The sequence below is a fragment of the Leuciscus leuciscus genome (assembly GCF_965113295.1).
Source record: "Leuciscus leuciscus genome assembly, contig: HAP1_SCAFFOLD_138, whole genome shotgun sequence".
NCBI classification, from domain to species: domain Eukaryota; kingdom Metazoa; phylum Chordata; class Actinopteri; order Cypriniformes; family Leuciscidae; genus Leuciscus; species Leuciscus leuciscus.
The window spans coordinates 38,952-64,720 of record NW_028118523.1 but is presented as its reverse complement, the minus strand read 5'-3'; the positions used below and the strand labels follow the sequence as shown (position 1 = coordinate 64,720).

The 25,769-nt window shown below is 45.4% G+C and overlaps 1 long non-coding RNA gene across 1 annotated transcript in view; it reads left to right on the top strand.

The window, feature by feature from the left end:
- LOC309491359 overlaps positions 1–17,612 on the top strand; it is an 82,492-nt gene extending 64,880 nt beyond the window's left edge. The window contains exon 2 of the long non-coding RNA XR_014203054.1: positions 17,254–17,612. This is a non-coding gene — a long non-coding RNA (uncharacterized lncRNA). The remainder of the gene's footprint in view (positions 1–17,253) is intronic.
- The last annotated feature ends 8,157 nt before the right edge of the window (positions 17,613–25,769 follow it).

Sequence of the window (25,769 nt, the reverse complement as noted above, 5' to 3'; positions counted from 1 at the left end):
TTCTTTTGACTATCTTTTAACAACAATTCTTCCAAGTCTGAAATGGTGGGTTTCGTTAATATATTGTTTTGACTTGCTCTTATAAAACTCCTGAGTTGGAGATATTTAAAGAAATGTTTTTTATCTAAATGAAATTTATCTTGTAATTCTTGAAAGGTCATAAGTATGTCAGATTCTGGCAAATACACATCCTGAACCATTCTCAGTCCCTTAGTTTTCCATAACTTAAATGTTGCGTCTGCCCTGCCTGGTGTAAAAAATTGGTTGCCCCATAATGGGCTAAATTGAGACAGAAAATGTGAATCTTTCAAAAGTGTCCTCACATCACTCCATACTTTTATCATGTTTTTAAGAATTGGATTTTTAATTTCTCTTAATAGTTTTCTTATTGTATTTGAGTATATATAAGAGGGAAGAGGTAAGTTTAATCCTTGTGATTCCATTTCTATCCAATGTGGTGAGTGATTAGTATAATAAAACATAATAGACCTTAGCTGCGCAGCCCAATAGTACAGCTTAAAATTAGGACATTTCAAACCTCCACGTTCATAAGGCAAGTACAGTAAAGACAAACGAAGTCTTGCCCTTTTATTATTCCAGAGAAAACGTATAAACATTTTTTTCATTTGTAAGAAGAAACCAAACGGGGGTGAAAGGGGAATATTCTGAAACAGATATAGTAGCTTTGGAAGAAAGTTCATTTTTAAAATATTAATTCTCCCAATTATAGATATTGGCAGCGGCATCCATCTATCAACTGAATTTTGTATTCCTGTTACTAAAAGATTATAATTTACCTCAACTATTTTTTCTAAACTTGGTAAAATCTGTATCCCCAAGTACTCAAATTGTGTCACAACATTAAACTGTATAACATCTGGGATTGGGTTTGTTCTTTCATGTTCATTTAACAATAAAATAGAAGACTTGGTTTTATTGAGCTTGTAACCTGAAATTTCACTAAATAACTGGATGATTTCCAGAATGATCCGTATTGATGTGTTTAGATTCGAAATAAATAAGATCACATCATCTGCGAACAGAGAAATCCTATGTTCAGTTGGTCCTACTGTAATTCCACTAAGTTGGGGATGTGAGCGTATTGCAATTGCAAATGGTTCTATTGCTAACGTGAATAATAAAGGTGAGAGCGGGCAGCCTTGTCGGCACCCGCGTTTTATTGCTATCGTTTGAGAAATATTTCTGTTAGTGATGATTTCAGCAGTGGGGCTATCATATAATATTTTTACCCATTTAATAAAATTGTTTCCACATCCAAATTTTTCTAATACCCGGAAAAGGTATGGCCATTCAACCCTATCAAAGGCCTTTTCGGCATCCAATGATAGAAAAGCTGTATTTGGCGCATCCTTTTTACAATAAATAATATTCAATAATCTCCGTACATTATGGAAGCCCTGCCTTCCCGTGACGAATCCATTTTGATCTTGATTTATTACATAAGGGAGAGTTTTTTGTAGTCGTTTTGCTAATAATTTAGAAATGATTTTTAAATCTGAATTCAAAAGACTAATGGGTCTTAGATTCTCACATTTATCTAAAGGTTTTCCTGGCTTAGGCAGGAGAGTAATCAAGGCTGTGTTTAATGAAGGAGGAAGAAAATTCGATAGAAAGATTTCTTCAAGCATGTCCAATATAGGTACCAAAAGTTTATTCTTAAATTTCTTATACAGATCTATAGGAATGCCATCAGGCCCTGCTCTTTTTCCAGATTTCATGCTATCAATGGCTTGTCCAATTTCTTCTAATGTAAATTTTGAATTTAAATTAACTTTATCGTCCTCCGAAATAGTGGGAATATCTATTTTATTTAGAAAGGTGTTTATATTGTCAAGTTTAATTGTTGCTTGTGCTTTATACAATTCTTCATAATAGCCCTTAAACGCATTATTAATTTCTATTGGATCCAACAGTGTCTGCCCATTTGATATTATTGATGTAATTGGCGATTTCGTTTCAAGCTGTTTTATTTGCCATGCCAACAATTTGCCAGCCCTATCACCTTGCTCGTAAAATGTCTGTTTCAAGCGTAGAAGACTTGAGGCAGCTCTAAAAGCAGACTGCTTATCATATTCAGCTCTCAATAATAATAATTCTTTCTCTAATTGTGAATTATTAATGTTTTTAGAATTATTTACTTTCGTTTGAAGGGCTCTTATCCTATTTTCCAACTTTAATCTAGTTTCCTGTGTCTTTTTTGATTTAGAACCTGTATAACTAATGATATGCCCTCTCAAGAAAGCCTTGAAAGCTTCCCATTTAACACATGCAGTAGTTTGCGTAGTATTAATTTGAAAGTATTCATCTATCTGTTTTCCTAAATATTTTACCAAGTCTTCATCTTGTAACCATTTATGTTGGAAATGCCATCTGGGTGGATCTCTTAATAATTTATCATCCCTATAGGCCAAACAGCATGGTGCATGATCCGAGATCACAATATTATCATAAGAGCAGTCAGAAATTTTAGATTGCAATTCTGAAGAAACAAGAAAGAAATCTATTCTAGAGTACGTCTTAAAGGTACCCGAATGACAAGAATAAGCTCTAATATTCGGGTTTCTCTCTCTCCATATATCTAATAAATTTAAGTCTCTCATAAACCTATGGATTGTAGCCCTACAGTTGTTATGTGAATTATCAACCCCAGTTGATCTGTCTATTTCTGGGTTTAATGTACAATTAAAATCCCCGGCTATCATATGAAGTCCTGAAAGTGTTGAGAGAGTAAGAAATAGGTCATTATAAAAATTTCTATCATCAACATTAGGGCCATAAACATTTGTTATATTTAGCGTTTCTGATAACAAAGATCCTTGAAGTATTAGAAATCTTCCCCTTTTATCTTTAATAATATTTTTTATTTTAAATGGAACCGACTCATGAATTAGTGTCATAACCCCTCTAGCTTGAGATGTAAACGATGCTGCATACATAGTGCCCTTCCACCTCCTTCTCACCCTTATACTATCATCAATGAGATGAGTTTCTTGCAACAGTACAATTTTAGCATTCATTTCTTTCAGTTTATTCATAACCTGTTTTATCTTTTGAAGACGTTGCAAACCTCTGCAGTTCCATGAAATAAAATTAAGATTCACTTCTTGAGACAAAACTTAAAAATTAAATTTACCAGGTTGCTTTGCAATGTAAAACTATCCTTGTTTATAGGCATAACAGATTGGGATGTTAGAACAAACATCCAACACTCTGAACAAACATAACCCCCCTCTCCCCTCCCCCACTCAAGAGGGTATCCCCCCCCCTGCTGTTGGTCTCCCGTTATTGCTAAGACCGGTCCACACCAGTGAGGATCAGTCAAACCACTCTCTTGTTCCAACTTACTCCAATTACTACTGCTGCTGCTACACTCTAACAAGTATTAACTTATAACTCTTGCTCACTTCAATTAACACTCGGCTTGTTGTATGACAGTAACATCTTATTTGTCTCCTAATAATGTGACCTCTTATGATCATTGTTGAATAGAAGTTCACGGTCATGCTATATTATACACTTTTGTAAATATATAGCTTCAAACTGTAGTACATAATAATTACGTGTCAGTCATTAAGTGAAATAAGATAATAAAATAAATTGAAAATGGGCTTGTCATGGTTATTTGTGTCCTGCCTTCAACAAATCACATACCACATTAATTGGCTCTATCATCTTGTGTTCCTGTCTCTTCTTCATGCAAGTGTTCTTTGATTCTCCTGAGAAAAACGTGTGCCTCAGCAGGGGTTTTGAAAGAATGAGTCTTGCCCTTGTGAGTCACCAGCAGGGTCGCGGGATGAGACATTCCATGGCGAATACCCAGTTTACGTAGTTCCACGCGAACTGGGTCGAACTTCTTCCTCAGCTGGGCAATTCCCGTAGCCAAATCTGGGTAGAAACGAACCTGTTGGTCTTCGTAATAAACCTCCTTTTTCTCCCGTGCAGCGGTAAATACTGCCTGCTTGTTCTTATAGTTGTGAAACCTCATTATCACGGTCCTCGGGCGCGATGCGTTGTCGTTCTTTGGTCCAATTCTGTGTGCTCTTTCAAAAACAATAGAGGACCGTAGCCCCTCATTTTCCAACGCCTCGGGGATCCATTTCTCTAAAAAGGCACACATGTCCCCGCCCGCGCCTTCAGCGCCCTCTGGCAAATTCACAAGCCGTAGATTGTTTAAACGAGATCTGGCTTCTAAGTCCATAAGTTTATCCTCCATGGTTTTGTTCTTAGCTTGTAGCGTGTTGACTTTAGCTTGCAGGCTAGTTAGCTCGTCTTCCGCGGAGGAAATACGCTCCTCCGCATGGGACATGCGTTCACTGCAGTCACTAATCTCCTTTTTCACATCTTGTAGAGTTGCTGCCAAGCTATCAAGCCTAGAGGTGAACCCTGTTTCCATTGAGCCTAATTTTGCCAGTATTTGATCAGCTTTGGTGCCTGCTGGTTCATTTTCATTGTCAGTTTGTGTAGTCATGGCCTGGTTAGCCTTGGATGCTTCGTCACGAAGATTACAGTCAAACAGGCTCGGCTGTCTGGTTGTCCCACCTTTCCCCTTTTGTGACTTTACCGAGCTAGGCATCACACCTCAAAATCTTCTTCTATTTTTAACTGTAAATGAGCAGGAGAGCTTTTTTGCGAACTTAGCAGCGGAGCAGCAAAAAAACACGTCTTCCTACATGGCCGCCATAACCGGAAGTCCCCCCTACCAAGCTTTTTATTAAAAAACAAGCTCTCTACTTTAATAACGTAACACCTTTTATACAGACACTTCATATTTAAATAGTATTAGATGATTTTTTCGGCTGCACTGGCTCCTTGTGAAGCGATGGCCTAAAATGACGCACAAGGCCGTTCCTGAAAATGGGAAGGCTGTTTGCAGCGAGCTGCAGTCGCGCTGATCTGGGAGGACTACCTGTCTCTGCAACTCCTCGTTAGTATAGTGGACAGTATCTCCGCCTGTCACGCGGAAGACCGGGGTTCGATTCCCCGACGGGGAGACCTAGTCCTTTACTGCTGCCCAAAGACCCATACAAAAGTTTTGCTCCAGCCACGAGTTACAGAAGGAGTTGGCCGTACAAAAGGCAATGCGTTGGCCGGGAATCGAACCCGGGTCAACTGCTTGGAAGGCAGCTATGCTCACCACTATACCACCAACGCAGGCGGTTGGACGTAGGCTGGATGCCGGCTTGTGCGGTCAGCAAGAATGCTCGCAACACATTAGCAGCTGGCAGGTGAAACTCTCAGAACTGAAACTGTCTTTGTTTGGACCCGGCACTGAAAAAGAAACAAAAAACGCATGAACTTATTGACCTGACCTACCAAGCTTTTTATTAAAAAACAAGCTCTCTACTTTAATAACGTAACACCTTTTATACAGACACTTCATATTTAAATAGTATTAGATGATTTTTTCGGCTGCACTGGCTCCTTGTGAAGCAATGGCCTAAAATGAGGCCGTTCCTGAAAATGGGAAGGCTGTTTGCAGCGAGCTGCAGTCGCGCTGATCGGGGAGGACTACCTGTCTCTGCAACTCCTCGTTAGTATAGTGGACAGTATCTCCGCCTGTCACGCGGAAGACCGGGGTTCGATTCCCCGACGGGGAGACCTAGTCCTTTACTGCTGCCCAAAGACCCATACAAAAGTTTTGCTCCAGCCACGAGTTACAGAAGGAGTTGGCCGTACAAAAGGCAATGCGTTGGCCGGGAATCGAACCCGGGTCAACTGCTTGGAAGGCAGCTATGCTCACCACTATACCACCAACGCAGGCGGTTGGACGTAGGCTGGATGCCGGCTTGTGCGGTCAGCAAGAATGCTCGCAACACATTAGCAGCTGGCAGGTGAAACTCTCAGAACTGAAACTGTCTTTGTTTGGACCCGGCACTGAAAAAGAAACAAAAAACGCATGAACTTATTGACCTGACATACCAAGCTTTTTATTAAAAAACAAGCTCTCTACTTTAATAACGTAACACCTTTTATACAGACACTTCATATTTAAATAGTATTAGATGATTTTTTCGGCTGCACTGGCTCCTTGTGAAGCGATGGCCTATAATGAGGCCGTTCCTGAAAATGGAAAGGCTGTTTGCAGCGAGCTGCAGTCGCGCTGATCGGGGAGGACTACCTGTCTCTGCAACTCCTCGTTAGTATAGTGGACAGTATCTCCGCCTGTCACGCGAAAGACCGGGGTTCGATTCCCCGACGGGGAGACCTAGTCCTTTACTGCTGCCCAATGACCCATTCAAAAGTTTTGCTCCAGCCACGAGTTACAGAAGGAGTTGGCCGTACAAAAGGCAATGCGTTGGCCGGGAATCGAACCCGGATCAACTGCTTGGAAGGCAGCTATGCTCACCACTATACCACCAACGCAGGCGGTTGGACGTAGGCTGGATGCCGGCTTGTGCGGTCAGCAAGAATGCTCGCAACACATTAGCAGCTGGCAGGTGAAACTCTCAGAACTGAAACTGTCTTTGTTTGGACCCGGCACTGAAAAAGAAACAAAAAACGCATGAACTTATTGACCTGACCTACCAAGCTTTTTATTAAAAAACAAGCTCTCTACTTTAATAACGTAACACCTTTTATACAGACACTTCATATTTAAATAGTATTAGATGATTTTTTCGGCTGCACTGGCTCCTTGTGAAGCGATGGCCTAAAATGAGGCCGTTCCTGAAAATGGAAAGGCTGTTTGCAGCGAGCTGCAGTCGCGCTGATCGGGGAGGAGTACTTGTCTCTGCAACTCCTCGTTAGTATAGTGGACAGTATCTCCGCCTGTCACGCGAAAGACCGGGGTTCGATTCCCCGACGGGGAGACCTAGTCCTTTACTGCTGCCCAAAGACCCATACAAAAGTTTTGCTCCAGCCACGAGTTACAGAAGGAGTTGGCCGTACAAAAGGCAATGCGTTGGCCGGGAATCGAACCCGGGTCAACTGCTTGGAAGGCAGCTATGCTCACCACTATACCACCAACGCAGGCGGTTGAACGTAGGCTGGATGCCGGCTTGTGCGGTCAGCAAGAATGCTCGCAACACATTAGCAGCTGGCAGGTGAAACTCTCAGAACTGAAACTGTCTTTGTTTGGACCCGGCACTGAAAAAGAAACAAAAAACGCATGAACTTATTGACCTGACCTACCAAGCTTTTTATTAAAAAACAAGCTCTCTACTTTAATAACGTAACACCTTTTATACAGACACTTCATATTTAAATAGTATTAGATGATTTTTTCGGCTGCACTGGCTCCTTGTGAAGCGATGGCCTAAAATGACGCACAAGGCCGTTCCTGAAAATGGGAAGGCTGTTTGCAGCGAGCTGCAGTCGCGCTGATCTGGGAGGACTACCTGTCTCTGCAACTCCTAGTTAGTATAGTGGACAGTATCTCCGCCTGTCACGCGGAAGACCGGGGTTCGATTCCCCGACGGGGAGACCTAGTCCTTTACTGCTGCCAAAAGACCCATACAAAAGTTTTGCTCCAGCCACGAGTTACAGAAGGAGTTGGCCGTACAAAAGGCAATGCGTTGGCCGGGAATCGAACCCGGGTCAACTGCTTGGAAGGCAGCTATGCTCACCACTATACCACCAACGCAGGCGGTTGGACGTAGGCTGGATGCCGGCTTGTGCGGTCAGCAAGAATGCTCGCAACACATTAGCAGCTGGCAGGTGAAACTCTCAGAACTGAAACTGTCTTTGTTTGGACCCGGCACTGAAAAAGAAACAAAAAACGCATGAACTTATTGACCTGACCTACCAAGCTTTTTATTAAAAAACAAGCTCTCTACTTTAATAACGTAACACCTTTTATACAGACACTTCATATTTAAATAGTATTAGATGATTTTTTCGGCTGCACTGGCTCCTTGTGAAGCAATGGCCTAAAATGAGGCCGTTCCTGAAAATGGGAAGGCTGTTTGCAGCGAGCTGCAGTCGCGCTGATCGGGGAGGACTACCTGTCTCTGCAACTCCTCGTTAGTATAGTGGACAGTATCTCCGCCTGTCACGCGGAAGACCGGGGTTCGATTCCCCGACGGGGAGACCTAGTCCTTTACTGCTGCCCAAAGACCCATACAAAAGTTTTGCTCCAGCCACGAGTTACAGAAGGAGTTGGGTCAGCAAGGTCAGCAGGTCAGCAAGACTGCTCGCAACACATTAGCAGCTGGCAGGTGAAACTCTCAGAACTGAAACTGTCTTTGTTTGGACCCGGCACTGAAAAAGAAACAAAAAACGCATGAACTTATTGACCTGACCTACCAAGCTTTTTATTAAAAAACAAGCTCTCTACTTTAATAACGTAACACCTTTTATACAGACACTTCATATTTAAATAGTATTAGATGATTTTTTCGGCTGCACTGGCTCCTTGTGAAGCGATGGCCTAAAATGAGGCCGTTCCTGAAAATGGAAAGGCTGTTTGCAGCGAGCTGCAGTCGCGCTGATCGGGGAGGAGTACCTATCTCTGCAACTCCTCGTTAGTATAGTGGACAGTATCTCTGCCTGTCACGCGAAAGACCGGGGTTCGATTCCCCGACGGGGAGACCTAGTCCTTTACTGCTGCCCAAAGACCCATACAAAAGTTTTGCTCCAGCCACGAGTTACAGAAGGAGTTGGCCGTACAAAAGGCAATGCGTTGGCCGGGAATCGAACCCGGGTCAACTGCTTGGAAGGCAGCTATGCTCACCACTATACCACCAACGCAGGCGGTTGGACGTAGGCTGGATGCCGGCTTGTGCGGTCAGCAAGAATGCTCGCAACACATTAGCAGCTGGCAGGTGAAACTCTCAGAACTGAAACTGTCTTTGTTTGGACCCGGCACTGAAAAAGAAACAAAAAACGCATGAACTTATTGACCTGACCTACCAAGCTTTTTATTAAAAAACAAGCTCTCTACTTTAATAACGTAACACCTTTTATACAGACACTTCATATTTAAATAGTATTAGATGATTTTTTCGGCTGCACTGGCTCCTTGTGAAGCAATGGCCTAAAATGAGGCCGTTCCTGAAAATGGGAAGGCTGTTTGCAGCGAGCTGCAGTCGCGCTGATCGGGGAGGACTACCTGTCTCTGCAACTCCTCGTTAGTATAGTGGACAGTATCTCCGCCTGTCACGCGGAAGACCGGGGTTCGATTCCCCGACGGGGAGACCTAGTCCTTTACTGCTGCCCAAAGACCCATAAAAAAGTTTTGCTCCAGCCACGAGTTACAGAAGGAGTTGGGTCAGCAAGGTCAGCAGGTCAGCAAGAATGCTCGCAACACATTAGCAGCTGGCAGGTGAAACTCTCAGAACTGAAACTGTCTTTGTTTGGACCCGGCACTGAAAAAGAAACAAAAAACGCATGAACTTATTGACCTGACCTACCAAGCTTTTTATTAAAAAACAAGCTCTCTACTTTAATAACGTAACACCTTTTATACAGACACTTCATATTTAAATAGTATTAGATGATTTTTTCGGCTGCACTGGCTCCTTGTGAAGCGATGGCCTATAATGAGGCCGTTCCTGAAAATGGAAAGGCTGTTTGCAGCGAGCTGCAGTCGCGCTGATTGGGGAGGACTACCTGTCTCTGCAACTCCTCGTTAGTATAGTGGACAGTATCTCCGCCTGTCACGCGAAAGACCGGGGTTCGATTCCCCGACGGGGAGACCTAGTCCTTTACTGCTGCCCAAAGACCCATTCAAAAGTTTTGCTTCAGCCACGAGTTACAGAAGGAGTTGGCCGTACAAAAGGCAATGCGTTGGCCGGGAATCGAACCCGGATCAACTGCTTGGAAGGCAGCTATGCTCACCACTATACCACCAACGCAGGCAGTTGGACGTAGGCTGGATGCCGGCTTGTGCGGTCAGCAAGAATGCTCGCAACACATTAGCAGCTGGCAGGTGAAACTCTCAGAACTGAAACTGTCTTTGTTTGGACCCGGCACTGAAAAAGAAACAAAAAACGCATGAACTTATTGACCTGACCTACCAAGCTTTTTATTAAAAAACAAGCTCTCTACTTTAATAACGTAACACCTTTTATACAGACACTTCATATTTAAATAGTATTAGATGATTTTTTCGGCTGCACTGGCTCCTTGTGAAGCGATGGCCTAAAATGAGGCCGTTCCTGAAAATGGAAAGGCTGTTTGCAGCGAGCTGCAGTCGCGCTGATCGGGGAGGAGTACCTGTCTCTGCAACTCCTCGTTAGTATAGTGGACAGTATCTCCGCCTGTCACGCGGAAGACCGGGGTTCGATTCCCCGACGGGGAGACCTAGTCCTTTACTGCTGCCCAAAGACCCATAAAAAAGTTTTGCTCCAGCCACGAGTTACAGAAGGAGTTGGGTCAGCAAGGTCAGCAGGTCAGCAAGAATGCTCGCAACACATTAGCAGCTGGCAGGTGAAACTCTCAGAACTGAAACTGTCTTTGTTTGGACCCGGCACTGAAAAAGAAACAAAAAACGCATGAACTTATTGACCTGACCTACCAAGCTTTTTATTAAAAAACAAGCTCTCTACTTTAATAACGTAACACCTTTTATACAGACACTTCATATTTAAATAGTATTAGATGATTTTTTCGGCTGCACTGGCTCCTTGTGAAGCGATGGCCTATAATGAGGCCGTTCCTGAAAATGGAAAGGCTGTTTGCAGCGAGCTGCAGTCGCGCTGATTGGGGAGGACTACCTGTCTCTGCAACTCCTCGTTAGTATAGTGGACAGTATCTCCGCCTGTCACGCGAAAGACCGGGGTTCGATTCCCCGACGGGGAGACCTAGTCCTTTACTGCTGCCCAAAGACCCATTCAAAAGTTTTGCTTCAGCCACGAGTTACAGAAGGAGTTGGCCGTACAAAAGGCAATGCGTTGGCCGGGAATCGAACCCGGATCAACTGCTTGGAAGGCAGCTATGCTCACCACTATACCACCAACGCAGGCAGTTGGACGTAGGCTGGATGCCGGCTTGTGCGGTCAGCAAGAATGCTCGCAACACATTAGCAGCTGGCAGGTGAAACTCTCAGAACTGAAACTGTCTTTGTTTGGACCCGGCACTGAAAAAGAAACAAAAAACGCATGAACTTATTGACCTGACCTACCAAGCTTTTTATTAAAAAACAAGCTCTCTACTTTAATAACGTAACACCTTTTATACAGACACTTCATATTTAAATAGTATTAGATGATTTTTTCGGCTGCACTGGCTCCTTGTGAAGCGATGGCCTAAAATGAGGCCGTTCCTGAAAATGGAAAGGCTGTTTGCAGCGAGCTGCAGTCGCGCTGATCGGGGAGGAGTACCTGTCTCTGCAACTCCTCGTTAGTATAGTGGACAGTATCTCCGCCTGTCACGCGAAAGACCGGGGTTCGATTCCCCGACGGGGAGACCTAGTCCTTTACTGCTGCCCAAAGACCCATACAAAAGTTTTGCTCCAGCCACGAGTTACAGAAGGAGTTGGCCGTACAAAAGGCAATGCGTTGGCCGGGAATCGAACCAGGGTCAACTGCTTGGAAGGCAGCTATGCTCACCACTATACCACCAACGCAGGCGGTTGAACGTAGGCTGGATGCCGGCTTGTGCGGTCAGCAAGAATGCTCGCAACACATTAGCAGCTGGCAGGTGAAACTCTCAGAACTGAAACTGTCTTTGTTTGGACCCGGCACTGAAAAAGAAACAAAAAACGCATGAACTTATTGACCTGACCTACCAAGCTTTTTATTAAAAAACAAGCTCTCTACTTTAATAACGTAACACCTTTTATACAGACACTTCATATTTAAATAGTATTAGATGATTTTTTCGGCTGCACTGGCTCCTTGTGAAGCGATGGCCTAAAATGACGCACAAGGCCGTTCCTGAAAATGGGAAGGCTGTTTGCAGCGAGCTGCAGTCGGGCTGATTGGGGAGGACTACCTGTCTCTGCAACTCCTCGTTAGTATAGTGGACAGTATCTCCGCCTGTCACGCGGAAGACCGGGGTTCGATTCCCCGACGGGGAGACCTAGTCCTTTACTGCTGCCCAAAGACCCATACAAAAGTTTTGCTCCAGCCACGAGTTACAGAAGGAGTTGTCCGTACAAAAGGCAATGCGTTGGCCGGGAATCGAACCCGGGTCAACTGCTTGGAAGGCAGCTATGCTCACCACTATACCACCAACGCAGGCGGTTGGACGTAGGCTGGATGCCGGCTTGTGCGGTCAGCAAGAATGCTCGCAACACATTAGCAGCTGGCAGGTGAAACTCTCAGAACTGAAACTGTCTTTGTTTGGACCCGGCACTGAAAAAGAAACAAAAAACGCATGAACTTATTTGATCTGACCTACCAAGCTTTTTATTAAAAAACAAGCTCTCTACTTTAATAACGTAACACCTTTTATACAGACACTTCATATTTAAATAGTATTAGATGATTTTTTCGGCTGCACTGGCTCCTTGTGAAGCGATGGCCTAAAATGACGCACAAGGCCGTTCCTGAAAATGGGAAGGCTGTTTGCAGCGAGCTGCAGTCGCGCTGATCGGGGAGGACTACCTGTCTCTGCAACTCCTCGTTAGTATAGTGGACAGTATCTCCGCCTGTCACGCGGAAGACCGGGGTTTGATTCCCCGACGGGGAGACCTAGTCCTTTACTGCTGCCCAAAGACCCCTACAAAAGTTTTGCTCCAGCCACGAGTTACAGAAGGAGTTGGCCGTACAAAAGGCAATGCGTTGGCCGGGAATCGAACCCGGGTCAACTGCTTGGAAGGCAGCTATGCTCACCACTATACCACCAACGCAGGCGGTTGGACGTAGGCTGGATGCCGGCTTGTGCGGTCAGCAAGAATGCTCGCAACACATTAGCAGCTGGCAGGTGAAACTCTCAGAACTGAAACTGTCTTTGTTTGGACCCGGCACTGAAAAAGAAACAAAAAACGCATGAACTTATTGACCTGACCTACCAAGCTTTTTATTAAAAAACAAGCTCTCTACTTTAATAACGTAACACCTTTTATACAGACACTTCATATTTAAATAGTATTAGATGATTTTTTCGGCTGCACTGGCTCCTTGTGAAGCGATGGCCTAAAATGAGGCCGTTCCTGAAAATGGAAAGGCTGTTTGCAGCGAGCTGCAGTCGCGCTGATCGGGGAGGACTACCTGTCTCTGTAACTCCTCGTTAGTATAGTGGACAGTATCTCCGCCTGTCACGCGGAAAACCGGGGTTCGATTCCCCGACGGGGAGACCTAGTCCTTTACTGCTGCCCAAAGACCCATACAAAAGTTTTGCTCCAGCCACGAGTTACAGAAGGAGTTGTCCGTACAAAAGGCAATGCGTTGGCCGGGAATCGAACCGGGGTCTACTGCTTGGAAGGCAGCTATGCTCACCACTATACCACCAACGCAGGCGGTTGGACGTAGGCTGGATGCCGGCTTGTGCGGTCAGCAAGAATAATCGCAACACATTAGCAGCTGGCAGGTGAAACTCTCAGAACTGAAACTGTCTTTGTTTGGACCCGGCACTGAAAAAGAAACAAAAAACGCATGAACTTATTGACCTGACCTACCAAGCTTTTTATTAAAAAACAAGCTCTCTACTTTAATAACGTAACACCTTTTATACAGACACTTCATATTTAAATAGTATTAGATGATTTTTTCGGCTGCACTGGCTCCTTGTGAAGCGATGGCCTAAAATGACGCACAAGGCCGTTCCTGAAAATGGGAAGGCTGTTTGCAGCGAGCTGCAGTCGGGCTGATCGGGGAGGACTACCTGTCTCTGCAACTCCTCGTTAGTATAGTGGACAGTATCTCCGCCTGTCACGCGGAAGACCGGGGTTCGATTCCCCGACGGGGAGACCTAGTCCTTTACTGCTGCCCAAAGACCCATACAAAAGTTTTGCTCCAGCCACGAGTTACAGAAGGAGTTGGGTCAGCAAGGTCAGCAGGTCAGCAAGAATGCTCGCAACACATTAGCAGCTGGCAGGTGAAACTCTCAGAACTGAAACTGTCTTTGTTTGGACCCGGCACTGAAAAAGAAACAAAAAACGCATGAACTTATTGACCTGACCTACCAAGCTTTTTATTAAAAAACAAGCTCTCTACTTTAATAACGTAACACCTTTTATACAGACACTTCATATTTAAATAGTATTAGATGATTTTTTCGGCTGCACTGGCTCCTTGTGAAGCGATGGCCTAAAATGACGCACAAGGCCGTTCCTGAAAATGGGAAGGCTGTTTGCAGCGAGCTGCAGTCGGGCTGATCGGGGAGGACTACCTGTCTCTGCAACTCCTCGTTAGTATAGTGGACAGTATCTCCGCCTGTCACGCGGAAGACCGGGGTTCGATTCCCCGACGGGGAGACATAGTCCTTTACTGCTGCCCAAAGACCCATACAAAAGTTTTGCTCCAGCCACGAGTTACAGAAGGAGTTGTCCGTACAAAAGGCAATGCGTTGGCCGGGAATCGAACCCGGGTCAACTGCTTGGAAGGCAGCTATGCTCACCACTATACCACCAACGCAGGCAGTTGGACATAGGCTGGATGCCGGCTTGTGCGGTCAGCAAGAATGCTCGCAACACATTAGCAGCTGGCAGGTGAAACTCTCAGAACTGAAACTGTCTTTGTTTGGACCCGGCACTGAAAAAGAAACAAAAAACGCATGAACTTATTGACCTGACCTACCAAGCTTTTTATTAAAAAACAAGCTCTCTACTTTAATAACGTAACACCTTTTATACAGACACTTCATATTTAAATAGTATTAGATGATTTTTTCGGCTGCACTGGCTCCTTGTGAAGCGATGGCCTAAAATGACGCACAAGGCCGTTCCTGAAAATGGGAAGGCTGTTTGCAGCGAGCTGCAGTCGCGCTGATCTGGGAGGACTACCTGTCTCTGCAACTCCTCGTTAGTATAGTGGACAGTATCTCCGCCTGTCACGCGGAAGACCGGGGTTCGATTCCCCGACGGGGAGACCTAGTCCTTTACTGCTGCCCAAAGACCCATACAAAAGTTTTGCTCCAGCCACGAGTTACAGAAGGAGTTGGCCGTACAAAAGGCAATGCGTTGGCCGGGAATCGAACCCGGGTCAACTGCTTGGAAGGCAGCTATGCTCACCACTATACCACCAACGCAGGCGGTTGGACGTAGGCTGGATGCCGGCTTGTGCGGTCAGCAAGAATGCTCGCAACACATTAGCAGCTGGCAGGTGAAACTCTCAGAACTGAATCTCTCTTTGTTTGGACCCGGCACAGAAAAAGAAACAAAAAACGCATGAACTTATTGACCTGACCTACCAAGCTTTTTATTAAAAAACAAGCTCTCTACTTTAATAACGTAACACCTTTTATACAGACACTTCATATTTAAATAGTATTAGATGATTTTTTCGGCTGCACTGGCTCCTTGTGAAGCAATGGCCTAAAATGAGGCCGTTCCTGAAAATGGGAAGGCTGTTTGCAGCGAGCTGCAGTCCCGCTGATCGGGGAGGACTACCTGTCTCTGCAACTCCTCGTTAGTATAGTGGACAGTATCTCCGCCTGTCACGCGGAAGACCGGGGTTCGATTCCCCGACGGGGAGACCTAGTCCTTTACTGCTGCCCAAAGACCCATACAAAAGTTTTGCTCCTGCCACGAGTTACAGAAGGAGTTGGCCGTACAAAAGGCAATGCGTTGGCCGGGAATCGAACCCGGGTCAACTGCTTGGAAGGCAGCTATGCTCACCACTATACCACCAACGCAGGTGGTTGGATGTAGGCTGGATGCCGGCTTGTGCGGTCAGCAAGAATGCTCGCAACACATTAGTATGGCGTTATATATGTGCCTCATTCCTGAGCGAGTAATTGTAAGTTTTGAGCACAGAGAACTATATTTTGCAAGCACATTACATTATATTTTGAACAGAAATTAACAATCGCAAAAAAAAATGTGTTTGAGCAAAGGAAAAAACGATTCCGTGCTCAATAAATGCTTGTTTGCTATTATCCATATTAACGTGCAATAATAACCCCTCTCACGCAGTTTACTCAGGTGCTCTCTCACAAACTTATTCTCTGCGCTCCTGTCAAGTCCCTCTCTCTCTCTCTCAACCTCTTAATTCTGTGCGCGCTCAACTCTTGACACACACGCTCACTCAACTCGACACACACACTCGCTCAACTCGACACACACGCGCGCTCAACTCTTGACACACACGCTCGCTCAACTCGCTACAGCGTTACAAGTGTGCCACAAAATCAACCAATCGGAAAATTAAAGGTCAATTGTGATTGGCTGTTGGTCTCCAATCAAATCGCTAGTAGAAACAAAGCCCGTCTTGTAGAACTATCCATATATATCCATATATCCATATATAATCCTTTATTATATGATATCTATGGAACCATCTACAGCATCCAGGAAGCTTACTGAAAAAAAAATAAAAAAAATAAAAAAAAATAACTGACTACAGCGAGACTAATGGATTAAAACACATTTTGGTAAGTATTTTTTTTTTATTATTAACTTAAAAGTGCCTTGTTAGTTTTGTGTATTATAATGCTGTTTTGTTGTTTAACTTACAATATTATATCTCCTATTGTGACTAGTTTGACTTATCCTTTTCAAGCATTCTAATGCTAGCACAGAATGTCATCAGAACAGCAACACCTAAATGTCACACCACTTTAGTCACAATAGGAGATATAATATTGTAAGTTAAACAACACAACAGCATTATAAATTATAAGCTGAATCTCTGGAGGAGTGTCATAATATTCCTCTGTCACATATAGCTGTCAATCACCTCACACAATGACCTCACTCTTAAAACTGACATTTTCCGAACAATTAAACAAAATGTGCCCTCCAACTATTAGGCTAATGTCTGTAATGTCTGTGATCTAAAGAAAACCACCATTATAATAATTATTTTAATTATTATTTTTGTGTATTATAATTTATAATACACAAAACTAACAAGGCACTTTTAAGTTAATAATAATTAAAAAAAATACTTACCAAAATGTGTTTTAATCTATTAGTCTAGCTGTAGTCAGTTATTTTTTTCGATTTTTTTTTTCAGTAAGCTTCCTGGATGCTGTAGATAGTTCCATAGATATCATATAATAAAGGATTATATACGGATATATGGATATGGATATCTATGGATAGCTCTACAAGACGGGCTTTGGTTCTACTAGCGAATTGATTGAAGACCAACAGCCAATCACAATTGACCTTTAATTTTCCGATTGGTTGATTTTGTGGCACACTTGTAACGCTGTTGCGAGTTGAGCGCGCGTGTGTGTCAAGAGTTGAGCGCGCGTGTGTGTCGAGTTGAGCGAGCGTGTGTGTCAAGAGTTGAGCGCGCACAGAATTAAGAGGTTGAGAGACAGAGAGAGAGAGGGACTTGACAGGAGCGCAGAGAATAAGTTTGTGAGAGAGCACCTGAGTAAACTGCGTGAGAGGGGTTATTATTGCACGTTAATATGGATAATAGCAAACAAGCATTTATTGAGCACGGAATCGTTTTTTCCTTTGCTCAAACACATTATTTTTTTGCGATTGTTAATTTCTGTTCAAAATATAATGTAATGTGCTTGCAAAATATAGTTCTCTGTGCTCAAAACTTACAATTACTCGCTCAGGAATGAGGCACACATATAACGCCATACATTAGCAGCTGGCAGGTGAAACTCTCAGAACTGAATCTCTCTTTGTTTGGACCCGGCACAGAAAAAGAAACAAAAAACGCATGAACTTATTGACCTGACCTACCAAGCTTTTTATTAAAAAACAAGCTCTCTACTTTAATAACGTAACACCTTTTATACAGACACTTCATATTTAAATAGTATTAGATGATTTTTTCGGCTGCACTGGCTCCTTGTGAAGCAATGGCCTAAAATGAGGCCGTTCCTGAAAATGGGAAGGCTGTTTGCAGCGAGCTGCAGTCGAGCTGATCGGGGAGGACTACCTGTCTCTGCAACTCCTCGTTAGTATAGTGGACAGTATCTCCGCCTGTCACGCGGAAGACCGGGGTTCGATTCCCCGACGGGGAGACCTAGTCCTTTACTGCTGCCCAAAGACCCATACAAAAGTTTTGCTCCAGCCACGAGTTACAGAAGGAGTTGGCCGTACAAAAGGCAATGCGTTGGCCGGGAATCGAACCCGGGTCAACTGCTTGGAAGGCAGCTATGCTTACCACTATACCACCAACGCAGGCGGTTGGACGTAGGCTGGATGCCGGCTTGTGCGGTCAGCAAGAATGCTCGCAACACATTAGCAGCTGGCAGGTGAAACTCTCAGAACTGAATCTCTCTTTGTTTGGACCCGGCACAGAAAAAGAAACAAAAAACGCATGAACTTATTGACCTGACCTACCAAGCTTTTTATTAAAAAACAAGCTCTCTACTTTAATAACGTAACACCTTTTATACAGACACTTCATATTTAAATAGTATTAGATGATTTTTTCGGCTGCACTGGCTCCTTGTGAAGCAATGGCCTAAAATGAGGCCGTTCCTGAAAATGGGAAGGCTGTTTGCAGCGAGCTGCAGTCGCGCTGATCGGGGAGGACTACCTGTCTCTGCAACTCCTCGTTAGTATAGTGGACAGTATCTCCGCCTGTCACGCGGAAGACCGGGTTTCGATTCCCCGACGGGGAGACCTAGTCCTTTACTGCTGCCCAAAGACCCATACAAACGTTTTGCTCCAGCCACGAGTTACAGAAGGAGTTGGCCGTACAAAAGGCAATGCGTTGGCCGGGAATCGAACCCGGGTCAACTGCTTGGAAGGCAGCTATGCTCACCACTATACCACCAACGCAGGCGGTTGGACGTAGGCTGGATGCTGGCTTGTGCGGTCAGCAAGAATGCTCGCAACACATTAGCAGCTGGCAGGTGAAACTCTCAGAACTGAATCTCTCTTTGTTTGGACCCGGCACAGAAAAAGAAACAAAAAACGCATGAACTTATTGACCTGACCTACCAAGCTTTTTATTAAAAAACAAGCTCTCTACTTTAATAACGTAACACCTTTTATACAGACACTTCATATTTAAATAGTATTAGATGATTTTTTCGGCTGCACTGGCTCCTTGTGAAGCAATGGCCTAAAATGAGGCCGTTCCTGAAAATGGGAAGGCTGTTTGCAGCGAGCTGCAGTCGCGCTGATCGGGGAGGACTACCTGTCTCTGCAACTCCTCGTTAGTATAGTGGACAGTATCTCCGCCTGTCACGCGGAAGACCGGGGTTCGATTCCCCGACGGGGAGACCTAGTCCTTTACTGCTGCCCAAAGACCCATACAAAAGTTTTGCTCCAGCCACGAGTTACAGAAGGAGTTGGCCGTACAAAAGGCAATGCGTTGGCCGGGAATCGAATCCGGGTCAACTGCTTGGAAGGCAGCTATGCTCACCACTATACCACCAACGCAGGCGGTTGGACGTAGGCTGGATGCTGGCTTGTGCGGTCAGCAAGAATGCTCGCAACACATTAGCAGCTGGCAGGTGAAACTCTCAGAACTGAATCTCTCTTTGTTTGGACCCGGCACAGAAAAAGAAACAAAAAACGCATGAACTTATTGACCTGACCTACCAAGCTTTTTATTAAAAAACAAGCTCTCTACTTTAATAACGTAACACCTTTTATACAGACACTTCATATTTAAATAGAATTAGATGATTTTTTCGGCTGCACTGGCTCCTTGTGAAGCAATGGCCTAAAATGACGCACAAGGCCGTTCCTGAAAATGGGAAGGCTGTTTGCAGCGAGCTGCAGTCGCGCTGATCGGGGAGGACTACCTGTCTCTGCAACTCCTCGTTAGTATAGTGGACAGTATCTACGCCTGTCACGCGGAAGACCGGGGTTCGATTCCCCGACGGGGAGACCTAGTCCTTTACTGCTGCCCAAAGACCCATACAAAAGTTTTGCTCCAGCCACGAGTTACAGAAGGAGTTGGCCGTACAAAAGGCAATGCGTTGGCCGGGAATCGAACCCGGGTCAATTGCTTGGAAGGCAGCTATGCTCACCACTATACCACCAACGCAGGCGGTTGGACGTAGGCTGGATGCCGGCTTGTGCGGTCAGCAAGAATGCTCGCAACACATTAGCAGCTGGCAGGTGAAACTCTCAGAACTGAAACTGTCTTTGTTTGGACCCGGCACTGAAAAAGAAACAAAAAACGCATGAACTTATTGACCTGACCTACCAAGCTTTTTATTAAAAAACAAGCTCTCTACTTTAATAACGTAACACCTTTTATACAGACACTTCATATTTAAATAGTATTAGATGATTTTTTCGGCTGCACTGGCTCCTTGTGAAGCAATGGCCTAAAATGAGGCCGTTCCTGAAAATGGGAAGGCTGTTTGCAGCGAGCTGCAGTCGAGCTGATCGGGGAGGACTACCTGTCTCTGCAACTCCTCGTTAGTATAGTGGACAGTATCTCCGCCTGTCACGCGGAAGACCGGGGTTCGATTCCCCGACGGGGAGACCTAGTCCTTTACTGCTGCCCAAAGACCCATACAAAAGTTTTGCTCCAGCCACGAGTTACAGAAGGAGTTGGCCGTACAAAAGGCAATGCGTTGGCCGGGAATCGAACCCGGGTCAACTGCTTGGAAGGCAGCTATGCTTACCACTATACCACCAACGCAGGCGGTTGGACGTAGGCTGGATGCCGGCTTGTGCGGTCAGCAAGAATGCTCGCAACACATTAGCAGCTGGCAGGTGAAACTCTCAGAACTGAATCTCTCTTTGTTTGGACCCGGCACAGAAAAAGAAACAAAAAACGCATGAACTTATTGACCTGACCTACCAAGCTTTTTATTAAAAAACAAGCTCTCTACTTTAATAACGTAACACCTTTTATACAGACACTTCATATTTAAATAGTATTAGATGATTTTTTCGGCTGCACTGGCTCCTTGTGAAGCAATGGCCTAAAATGAGGCCGTTCCTGAAAATGGGAAGGCTGTTTGCAGCGAGCTGCAGTCACGCTGATCGGGGAGGACTACCTGTCTCTGCAACTCCTCGTTAGTATAGTGGACAGTATCTCCGCCTGTCACGCGGAAGACCGGGGTTCGATTCCCCGACGGGGAGACCTAGTCCTTTACTGCTGCCCAAAGACCCATACAAAAGTTTTGCTCCAGCCACGAGTTACAGAAGGAGTTGGCCGTACAAAAGGCAATGCGTTGGCCGGGAATCGAACCCGGGTCAACTGCTTGGAAGGCAGCTATGCTCACCACTATACCACCAACGCAGGCGGTTGGACGTAGGCTGGATGCCGGCTTGTGCGGTCAGCAAGAATGCTCGCAACACATTAGCAGCTGGCAGGTGAAACTCTCAGAACTGAAACTGTCTTTGTTTGGACCCGGCACTGAAAAAGAAACAAAAAACGCATGAACTTATTGACCTGACCTACCAAGCTTTTTATTAAAAAACAAGCTCTCTACTTTAATAACGTAACACCTTTTATACAGACACTTCATATTTAAATAGTATTAGATGATTTTTTCGGCTGCACTGGCTCCTTGTGAAGCAATGGCCTAAAATGAGGCCGTTCCTGAAAATGGGAAGGCTGTTTGCAGCGAGCTGCAGTCGCGCTGATCGGGGAGGACTACCTGTCTCTGCAACTCCTCGTTAGTATAGTGGACAGTATCTCCGCCTGTCACGCGGAAGACCGGGGTTCGATTCCCCGACGGGGAGACTTAGTCCTTTACTGCTGCCCAAAGACCCATACAAAAGTTTTGCTCCAGCCACGAGTTACAGAAGGAGTTGGCCGTACAAAAGGCAATGCGTTGGCCGGGAATCGAACCCGGGTCACTGGAAGGCAGCTATGCTCACCACTATACCACCAACGCAGGCGGTTGGACGTAGGCTGGATGCTGGCTTGTGCGGTCAGCAAGAATGCTCGCAACACATTAGCAGCTGGCAGGTGAAACTCTCAGAACTGAATCTCTCTTTGTTTGGACCCGGCACAGAAAAAGAAACAAAAAACGCATGAACTTATTGACCTGACCTACCAAGCTTTTTATTAAAAAACAAGCTCTCTACTTTAATAACGTAACACCTTTTATACAGACACTTCATATTTAAATAGTATTAGATGATTTTTTCGGCTGCACTGGCTCCTTGTGAAGCAATGGCCTAAAATGAGGCCGTTCCTGAAAATGGGAAGGCTGTTTGCAGCGAGCTGCAGTCGCGCTGATCGGGGAGGACTACCTGTCTCTGCAACTCCTCGTTAGTATAGTGGACAGTATCTCCGCCTGTCACGCGGAAGACCGGGGTTCGATTCCCCGACGGGGAGACCTAGTCCTTTACTGCTGCCCAAAGACCCATACAAAAGTTTTGCTCCAGCCACGAGTTACAGAAGGAGTTGGCCGTACAAAAGGCAATGCGTTGGCCGGGAATCGAATCCGGGTCAACTGCTTGGAAGGCAGCTATGCTCACCACTATACCACCAACGCAGGCGGTTGGACGTAGGCTGGATGCTGGCTTGTGCGGTCAGCAAGAATGCTCGCAACACATTAGCAGCTGGCAGGTGAAACTCTCAGAACTGAATCTCTCTTTGTTTGGACCCGGCACAGAAAAAGAAACAAAAAACGCATGAACTTATTGACCTGACCTACCAAGCTTTTTATTAAAAAACAAGCTCTCTACTTTAATAACGTAACACCTTTTATACAGACACTTCATATTTAAATAGAATTAGATGATTTTTTCGGCTGCACTGGCTCCTTGTGAAGCAATGGCCTAAAATGACGCACAAGGCCGTTCCTGAAAATGGGAAGGCTGTTTGCAGCGAGCTGCAGTCGCGCTGATCGGGGAGGACTACCTGTCTCTGCAACTCCTCGTTAGTATAGTGGACAGTATCTCCGCCTGTCACGCGGAAGACCGGGGTTCGATTCCCAGACGGGGAGACCTAGTCCTTTACTGCTGCCCAAAGACCCATACAAAAGTTTTGCTCCAGCCACGAGTTACAGAAGGAGTTGGCCGTACAAAAGGCAATGCGTTGGCCGGGAATCGAACCCGGGTCAACTGCTTGGAAGGCAGCTATGCTCACCACTATACCACCAACGCAGGCGTTTGGACGTATGCTGGATGCCGGCTTGTGCGGTCAGCAAGAATGCTCGCAACACATTAGCAGCTGGCAGGTGAAACTCTCAGAACTGAAACTGTCTTTGTTTGGACCCGGCACTGAAAAAGAAACAAAAAACGCATGAACTTATTGACCTGACCTACCAAGCTTTTTATTAAAAAACAAGCTCTCTACTTTAATAACGTAACACCTTTTATACAGACACTTCATATTTAAATAGTATTAGATGATTTTTTCGGCTGCACTGGCTCCTTGTGAAGCAATGGCCTAAAATGAGGCCGTTCCTGAAAATGGGAAGGCTGTTTGCAGCGAGCTGCAGTCGCGCTGATCGGGGAGGACTACCTGTCTCTGCAACTCCTCGTTAGTATAGTGGACAGTATCTCCGCCTGTCACGCGGAAGACCGGGGTTCGATTCCCCGACGGGGAGACCTAGTCCTTTACTGCTGCCCAAAGACCCATACAAAAGTTTTGCTCCAGCCACGAGTTACAGAAGGAGTTGGCCGTACAAAAGGCAATGCGTTGGCCGGGAATCGAACCCGGGTCAACTGCTTGGAAGGCAGCTATGCTCACCACTATACCACCAACGCAGGCGGTTGGACGTAGGCTGGATGCCGGCTTGTGCGGTCAGCAAGAATGCTCGCAACACATTAGCAGCTGGCAGGTGAAACTCTCAGAACTGAAACTGTCTTTGTTTGGACCCGGCACTGAAAAAGAAACAAAAAACGCATGAACTTATTGACCTGACCTACCAAGCTTTTTATTAAAAAACAAGCTCTCTACTTTAATAACGTAACACCTTTTATACAGACACTTCATATTTAAATAGTATTAGATGATTTTTTCGGCTGCACTGGCTCCTTGTGAAGCGATGGCCTAAAATGACGCACAAGGCCGTTCCTGAAAATGGGAAGGCTGTTTGCAGCGAGCTGCAGTCGCGCTGATCGGGGAGGACTACCTGTCTCTGCAACTCCTCGTTAGTATAGTGGACAGTATCTCCGCCTGTCACGCGGAAGACCGGGGTTCGATTCCCCGACGGGGAGATCTAGTCCTTTACTGCTGCCCAAAGACCCATACAAAAGTTTTGCTCCAGCCACGAGTTACAGAAGGAGTTGGCCGTACAAAAGGCAATGCGTTGGCCGGGAATCGAACCCGGGTCAACTGCTTGGAAGGCAGCTATGCTCACCACTATACCACCAACGCAGGCGGTTGGACGTAGGCTGGATGCTGGCTTGTGCGGTCAGCAAGAATGCTCGCAACACATTAGCAGCTGGCAGGTGAAACTCTCAGAACTGAATCTCTCTTTGTTTGGACCCGGCACAGAAAAAGAAACAAAAAACGCATGAACTTATTGACCTGACCTACCAAGCTTTTTATTAAACAACAAGCTCTCTACTTTAATAACGTAACACCTTTTATACAGACACTTCATATTTAAATAGTATTAGATGATTTTTTCGGCTGCACTGGCTCCTTGTGAAGCAATGGCCTAAAATGAGGCCGTTCCTGAAAATGGGAAGGCTGTTTGCAGCGAGCTGCAGTCGCGCTGATCGGGGAGGACTACCTGTCTCTGCAACTCCTCGTTAGTATAGTGGACAGTATCTCCGCCTGTCACGCGGAAGACCGGGGTTCGATTCCCCGACGGGGAGACCTAGTCCTTTACTGCTGCCCAAAGACCCATACAAAAGTTTTGCTCCAGCCACGAGTTACAGAAGGAGTTGGCCGTACAAAAGGCAATGCGTTGGCCGGGAATCGAACCCGGGTCAACTGCTTGGAAGGCAGCTATGCTCACCACTATACCACCAACGCAGGCGGTTGGACGTAGGCTGGATGCTGGCTTGTGCGGTCAGCAAGAATGCTCGCAACACATTAGCAGCTGGCAGGTGAAACTCTCAGAACTGAATCTCTCTTTGTTTGGACCCGGCACAGAAAAAGAAACAAAAAACGCATGAACTTATTGACCTGACCTACCAAGCTTTTTATTAAACAACAAGCTCTCTACTTTAATAACGTAACACCTTTTATACAGACACTTCATATTTAAATAGTATTAGATGATTTTTTCGGCTGCACTGGCTCCTTGTGAAGCAATGGCCTAAAATGAGGCCGTTCCTGAAAATGGGAAGGCTGTTTGCAGCGAGCTGCAGTCGCGCTGATCGGGGAGGACTACCTGTCTCTGCAACTCCTCGTTAGTATAGTGGACAGTATCTCCGCCTGTCACGCGGAAGACCGGGGTTCGATTCCCCGACGGGGAGACCTAGTCCTTTACTGCTGCCCAAAGACCCATACAAAAGTTTTGCTCCAGCCACGAGTTACAGAAGGAGTTGGCCGTACAAAAGGCAATGCGTTGGCCGGGAATCGAACCCGGGTCAACTGCTTGGAAGGCAGCTATGCTCACCACTATACCACCAACGCAGGCGTTTGGACGTATGCTGGATGCCGGCTTGTGCGGTCAGCAAGAATGCTCGCAACACATTAGCAGCTGGCAGGTGAAACTCTCAGAACTGAAACTGTCTTTGTTTGGACCCGGCACTGAAAAAGAAACAAAAAACGCATGAACTTATTGACCTGACCTACCAAGCTTTTTATTAAAAAACAAGCTCTCTACTTTAATAACGTAACACCTTTTATACAGACACTTCATATTTAAATAGTATTAGATGATTTTTTCGGCTGCACTGGCTCCTTGTGAAGCAATGGCCTAAAATGAGGCCGTTCCTGAAAATGGGAAGGCTG